This window comes from Sturnira hondurensis, unplaced genomic scaffold, assembly GCF_014824575.4.
Source record: "Sturnira hondurensis isolate 20B ecotype Veracruz unplaced genomic scaffold, ASM1482457v3 Scaffold0007401, whole genome shotgun sequence".
Classification (NCBI taxonomy): Eukaryota; Metazoa; Chordata; class Mammalia; order Chiroptera; family Phyllostomidae; genus Sturnira; species Sturnira hondurensis.
The window spans coordinates 6731889-6739508 of NW_028080032.1; the positions used below are offsets into that span (position 1 = coordinate 6731889).

At 40.8% G+C, this 7620-nt stretch overlaps 1 non-coding gene across 1 annotated transcript; it reads left to right on the forward strand.

Moving 5' to 3' along the window:
• Positions 1-2123: 2123 nt before the first annotated feature.
• On the forward strand, positions 2124-2309 carry LOC118990956 (U2 spliceosomal RNA). Its single transcript, XR_005067321.1, has one exon. It is a non-coding gene; the product is annotated as a U2 spliceosomal RNA (small nuclear RNA).
• Positions 2310-7620: the final 5311 nt, after the last annotated feature.

The following is a 7620-nucleotide window of genomic DNA, read 5'->3' on the forward strand; positions in this document are numbered from 1 at the left end:
TCTAATTCTGAATGTAATAACAGCAAACAGAAACATTTTTAAAAATCTTAAAACCATAATGCCCATCCATTACAGTATAGAATGACTCAAATAAGAAGTCAGAAATTATCAAAGGTTGGCAAAGATGTGGGCATTGTCCCTAGCCCCCACTGAAATTGTCATCTATTTCAGGTGGGAGCAAAAATTGGTACCAATGCTTTGAAAAATTATATTACACTCTCTTATCAAGTTAAACCTAACGACCCTTTGATTCCTAGATATACGTCCAACAGAAATTAGTACATATTTTCACCAAAGGCATCTACAAAAATGTCTACAGTGGCATTGTGCGTAATACACTAAACTAGAAACAACCCAAGGATTCATCAACAGAGCAGATGAACAAATCGGGATACATTCATACTACTGCACACTGCTACTCAGGAATGAAAAACAACACACTACTGCTACGTGCAGCAACGAGGATGGATGTTTAACTAAGGAAACCAGGCACAAAATTATGCATGCTGCATGATTTCATTCCTACAAAATTCAAGCACAGGCGAAACCAACAGATGATGAGAGAAGTTAGAATAGTGGCTATCTTCGCAGGACACTGACTGAGAGGTTGTGGCACCTTTTGGGATGCTGCCAATGTTCTAGATCTTGTTCTGGGTGATGGGTCACTCAGGTGTACACACAGACAGATTCGTGGAGCTGTGTATTTAAAGTTTGTGAACTTTACTGCATGTAAACTATCTCTTATTTTAAAACATTTAAAATGTGTTAAATGTTGAACAAAACACAAGTAATTTGGCCCATTGTGGTTCACATTTAGTCCCTCACTGAGCACAGTCACGGGAGGTGGCTGATGGATCCATTTGGGGGATTCTTGAAGGAACACGGACCACCAAGTTCCTATGCAGTGTTATCTAACTTACAAAATATCTATGGATAACATGACATGGTGGGCACTGCATATCACAGACCCCTCACCTACCTTCCTCTTTCCTCTTCATTTCACATTCAATTCTCACTTCAACCCTGGTCTGCCAGTCCTGCTTCTTCTCTTTGTCCACTTAACCTCCACCCCCACCATATACGATGGGTCGGGGGTGGGGGTGGTTTTGACCTGGGAACATTCCACAGTCCAGAAGCAATGCCATGAGTAGGTAGACTTCTAGATTATTGCCTGGAAAAGCCCTGGTTAGGATCATCCCTCTTAAGCAAAACCAGAGAAGTGAGGGGTCTCTTCCATGATGCCACAATAAAGCACTTACATTTTCCAAAAAGGTATAGTCTTTCCCTCTAGCCAGCACATGTTAGCATAGGAAAGTAGGCTGAGTTACTGGTTATTTTTATCACTTTAAAATCGAGTCCTTACATGCGTGACATGGTAGGCAAGTGATTTTCAAAAGAAACAATGATATAAAACAAGATGATAAAATCGTACAGAAAGTGATTACTAGCAATTAATTAAAGCCCATGATCCACATTCAAAGTCCAGGCAGTAATCAATGTCAAGGGAAACAGAGGGTGTGAGTGATGGAGGGGACAGGAAAAGTGAGTGACTGGAAACAATGAAACAGTGACTTCATCTCGGGGATTTACATTCTTCACGGATAAACTGGACATTTTTCAAGGACAGCAGATGTGAGCACTGCACAGGAAGTGTGACATGTGTTCCCCTTCCGTGTGAAGAGTGCGGCAGAGCCGGGATCCCACTCTGGGGAATACAAGCACTGCTTTGGCCTGGATATGTCAGTCTCACTTGGTGGCCACACTGTCCCAGGGTTGTGCTGAAGTCTTTGTTTGAGGAACTTACCGCCCTGGGTAGCAAAATTTGCCCACTATTTCATGTGACAGCATTCTATTTGGAGGCACCTGCAGTCCCACTTCAGTCTCAGGGAGTCAGTTGTGTTGGTTGGCAAACGACTGCTACCTCCTGATCAGAGGAACAAGGCTGTTCCCAACCCGTGATTGCTCACACCGAGTAGAAGTTCCAAGTATATCCCTTGGGCCCCTTTTCCTGTTGTCTTCCAAGCACCACAACATGACAGGCTTTCATGGAGAAGAAAAACATAATCTAGGTAAGAATGGAATGAGATGACTCCACCTTCTAGTTCCATACATACCATCATCTGATCATTTCTCCGCCTTCTAGCTAAGATCAAGTGTAGCATATCTGTTCTTATCAGTTTAACATCTACTATATCCTCTATCCAAGGACAACATATAAACTGGATTTTTTTGGCCCTGGCTGGGTGGTGGCTCAGTTGGTTGAAGAGTCATCCCATAAACCAAGAGTTTGGGGGTTTGATTCCAGGTCAGGGCCCATACCTAAGTGATGGGTTCAATCCCTAGTTGGGGTGCATGTAGAAGGCAATCAATCGATGTTTCTCTCTCACTCATATTGATGTTCCTCTGTCTCTTAGCCTTCCTTTCTCTCTAAAATGAATCAACATTTAAAACAATGAAAATAAAAGGATTTTTGGAACAGGGAGATGGAATAGGAGCTTGCTTTGTCCAAGCTGCACATCAACCCAGTATTGCAGTACCTCTGGAAACACTGCACCGCCTTGGGGGCGTTTCATTATCTTGCTTTGAAGCGTTTTCTGAACGTTTCTGAACATCAGGGTCATCTCTGACGAGGCTTGAGGAAGACAGAAACAAATCAAGGTCAGTCTTGGTCAAACCCAGTGAGACTCAATCCCAGTTCCCAGTTCTCCCAGTTCTAAACCTGCGGTATAATATAGGATAGAGCTTTATCCCTGGCTCCTAGCACAGACCTTAAAAAACTCTTAGAATTCCTTGTGTAACGAGAGTGTCTGTTATGCTAATGAGGCAATCAAAGTGGGCCCCTAGCTGGTTACCAGAAAGACCAAGCACAGGAGTAGCCCTGTGTTGGAATTTTCAACCACTCCACCTCCAGGGTGGGGAGGAGGGCTGGAAATGGAGTTTAGTCATATGACCAATTCAGTCAATTGTGCTTATGTAATGAAGCCAAAGAAATTCTCTGGACATTGAGGCTTGGTAAAGCTTCCTAGTTGGTAGACACATTGACTTGCAGGGAGAGTGATGCCCCCGACTCCATGAGGAGACCTAAGATCTGCATCCAAGACCCTTCGGGACCTTGCTGTGCACGTATCCTTTATAATTAAACTGCAACCATAAGCATAACATTTTCACTGAGCTCCTTTCTAATTCCTAGCTCGTCAATCGAGGTGGTGCCCATCCTAACGCCCCTTCCCTTGCTCACTGTCCTCTTCTGAGTGTTCGGACCTCATTTCTCCACTTTTGTGATCTGCAGCCAGATCTGTTGTGATCTGCAACACTGGAAATGCCAAACAATGAGCTTTTACTCTCTGCCAGGCTTTACACATCTCTCCCTTACATGCATGGAAAACCACATGGGGGACATTACTCTTGTCCCTAGGACAATAGTCCCAAGGAAGCCATGGCTAAGAGGGACAGTCATTTGCCCAAGGTCATGGAAGTTAATGAGTGGCAAGGCCTGCTGGCTCCACACCTGTGTCCTTCCATCTGCAACACCGCATCCCAAACAGGACTTCTCTCCCTCTTCTGTCATTCCCTCTGCCCCCTGCTCCCTCGGTCCCACACAGAAACCTTATCATGTCATACTTCACCACTCTCTCAATAAATATTTGTTAACTTTTACTTGATTACAAGTGTGTTTATTTTGGAACTGGACCCTGAATGGCAGGAGCAAAGCAGAGACCAGTAAGAGACAAACTTGTTCTGCTCTTCGGAGCCTGGAGAATCTGTTACTTTTCATACTGACCTTGTTAGCGAAGGTTAAATCTTGTTAGCTTTGAAAATTCCATGCAAGCCCCGAAGGAGGAGGAGATGACCCCAGGCAGCTGGGAGGAATCACGATTCTAATTCCAAGGGAGGAAAACAGCTCCTCACTCCGAGTCCTAGTGGTTGTGCACTAGGAATTGTTGTGAACAATTGTCATTTTCATCAATTTCCCTGTGTTCCAAATGCAGGACTGCAGGTTTCTAAGCATGGAGGGAAATTAAACACATAAATCATTTAATCACCCTTCCTCCACCCCCTCAAAGTATACCAGGTACTACAGAGAATTTCATCAATAATTAGCCCAAGGAGGAAGAGCGATCCCCATCCGTTTGATTTAAGGGCAAACTTCCGACAACTCCCCTCCTATCTTCTACCTCTATTATCAGCGTTTCGCGGTAGGTGACTAAACTCACCAGACTTCCTATGAAAGGGACCTAAATAGCACACTCCTCATCAGATTTAATTACATTCTTCCCTTTCCTTACACAAGGCTGTCATTTTTAAACGGTCTACAGCAAAAATAGACATCTAAATGTTAAAAACCATGAATTGGGACAGCAAAGGGAAAAACTGGTTTCTACAAGAGTCCCTTATAATCCTTCTTTTGACTCAAAAAGATACTATGATTCTCTCTGTAGGCCCTGGAAAGTATATTGACAATATATTGTCATCTTTCTTTTTTGAGGTTTAAGGGTGGATTAAATTATTATTTTTTAAATTTTTTATAAAATACATATAATATAAAATTTGTCATTGTAACTGTAATAATTTTTAATTGTACAATTCAGTGCCATTAATCACATTCACAATGTTTTGTGAATCAGCACTACCACCTATAATATTTTCATTTTTTTATTATTCCAACCAGAGACTCTGTGACCATTAAGTACTTTTGCATTTCCTCTGCCCCCTCCCCCTAATAACCACTATTTCATTTTCTTTATATGAACTTGTCTATTCCAGATATTGCATATGAGTGGAACCACACAGTATTTTCTTTTGTGTTTGGTTTATTCACTTAGCGTAATGTTTTTAGGGTTCGTCCAGGTTGTAGTATTGGACTTCATTCCTTTCCATGGCTGAACAATTCTGTTGTCTGTATGTGCCACATTTTGTTTAATTCATTCATCTGTTGATGATACTTGGGTTGTTTCCACCTTTTGGCTGTTGTGAATAATTCTGTTATTAGTATCTGCATACAACTATTCGTTTGAGTTCGTGTTTTAATTCTTTTGTGTATATACCTAGGAGTGGAATTAATACATCTTTTTACAGGAGTATAGGCCTGCATGGGTCTATACTTTTTCAGCCCTAAGACCTTCATGTTTCTGTGTCTGCCAAGCCCTCTTCCCTCTGTTCATCCCTCTTTACCCAACCTTCCCCTAGAGTTGACTAGTCATTTTGGTCTATGTGTCTCCAGACATTTTTCCTATGCATTACTTAAATTTACAAGCATACAGAAAATACATAGTATTTTATAGCTACTTTTTTAAAATAAAAAAATTTACTGTTGTTCAGTCACAGTTGTCCCACCTTTTCCCTCATTGCTCACCTCTACCCCATCCCCCAACTCCCACAATCAATCCCCTCCCCCCATTGTCTGTGCCCATGAGTCCTCTATTCATGTTCCTTTGCTTGCCTCTTCCCCTTCTTTCCCTTGTTATCCACCTCCCCTCTGGTCACTGTCAGTTTGTTCTTTATTTCCAAGTCTGTGGTTCTATTTTGCTCATTTGTTTGCTTCATTGATTAGATTCCACTTAAAGGTGAGATCATATGGTATTTGTTTTCCACTGTCTGGCTTATTTTATTTAGCTTAATGCTCTTCAGTTCCATCCACGCTGTCATGAAGGGTAGGAGTTCCTTCTTTCTGCTCTGTAGTATTTCATTGTGTAAACGTACCATAGTTTTTTGATCCATTCATTTACTGATGGGCACTTAGATTGCTTCCAGCACTTGGCTATTCTAAGTTGTGCTTCTATGAATACTGGGGTGCACAGGTTCTTTTGAATTGGCATTTCAGGATTCTCAGGGTATAATCCCAGCAGTGGAATTGCCTGATCAAAAGGCAATTCCATTTTTAGTTTTTTGAGGAAATTCCATACTGTTTTCCACAGCGGCTGCACCAGTGTGCATTCCCACCCACAGTGTACTAGGGTTCCCTCTTCTCCACAACCTCGCCAGCACTTGTCGTTTGTTGATTTGTTTATGGTGGCCATTGTCACTGGTCTGAAGTGGTATCTTATTGTGGTTTTAATTTGCATCTCTCTGATGGCTGGTGATGCTAAGCATCCCTTCATATGTCTTTGGGCCCTCTGTATGTCCTCCTTGAAGAGGTGTCTGTTCAGGTCCTTTGCCCATCTTTTTAGTTGGATTGTTTGTTTTCCTGGAGTGGAGTCTTGTGAGTTCTTTACATATTTTGGAAATCAAACCCTTGTCCAAGGTATCATTGGCAAATATGTTTTCCCATGTGGTTGGTTCCTTTTCCATGTTGTTGATGTTTTCTTTAGCTGTGCAGAAGCCTTTTAGTTTGATGTAGTTCCATTTGTTTATTCTTCCCTTTACATCCCTTGCTCTAGGGAACGTATCGGTGAAAATGTTGCTGCATGGGATATCTGAGATTTTACTGCCTATGTTTTCTTCTAAGATCTTTATGGTGTCACAACTTATAATTAAGTCTTTCATCCATCTTGAGTTTATTTTGGTGTATAGTATAAGTTTGCGGCCTGGTTTCATTTTTTTTCATGTACTTGTCTAGATCTCCCCACACCATTTGTTAAAGAAGCTATTTTTACTCCATTTTATGTTCCTGCCCCCTTTGTCAAATACTAATTGTGTTGACATGGGTTTATTTCTGTCCCTTCTAATCTGTTCCATTGCTCTATGTGTCTGTTCTTATGCCAGTATCAGATTGTTTTGATTATAGTGGCCTTATAATATTGTTTGATATCAGGTATTGTGACCCCTCCTACTTTGTTCTTTCTCAAAATCAGGGGTTGTTTAGAGGCTATTAAGGGTCATTTATGGTTCCATATAAATTTTTGAAATATTTGTTCTATGTGAAATATGTCATTGGTATTTTGATAAGGATTGCTTTGAATCTCTAGATTGCTTTGGGTAGTATGGACATTTTAATGATATTAATTGTTCCAATCCATGAACATGGTCCATGCTTCCTTTGATTTGTGTCTTCCTTAATTTCTTTCTTCAGTGTTATATAGTTTTCTGAGTATAGGTCTTTTACCCCCTTGGTTAAGTTTATTCCTAGGTGCTTTATTTTTCTTGTTGCTATAGTAAATAAGATTTTTAAAAAATTTCTGTTTCTGATATTTCATTGTTGGTGTACAAAAATGCCTTCAATGTCTGAATATTGACTGTATCCCACCATCTTGCCAGATTCATTTATTAGGTCAAGTAGGTTTTTGGTGGGGTCTGTATAGCTACATTTGATATAAGCACTATCACATTGTAAGTAATGTTTTTGCAAATTGTTGTATATACTCAGCAAGGTGACTTGATATAATTTTTAGGCCAATGCAATGTAGCTCTATTGCAGTCAAAAGAACTGCATAGTATTCCATAGCATAGGTAAACATAGCTTATTTGGATTTTCCCTTATTGATCAACATTTAGGTTGGGTTCATGATTGCAGCAGAGTTGTAATAAACATTTTAGTGTGTGCCTCTTCAGGCCTCTTGAATTGGTACAAAGAAGTGTAGTTGCTGGGTCACATCACAACCATGTTTTGAATTTTAAAAGTTCCTTCTACCCGGTCTCCCAAGGGCCTGTAACTCATTCACATTTCTTCCAGGTGCATATAGG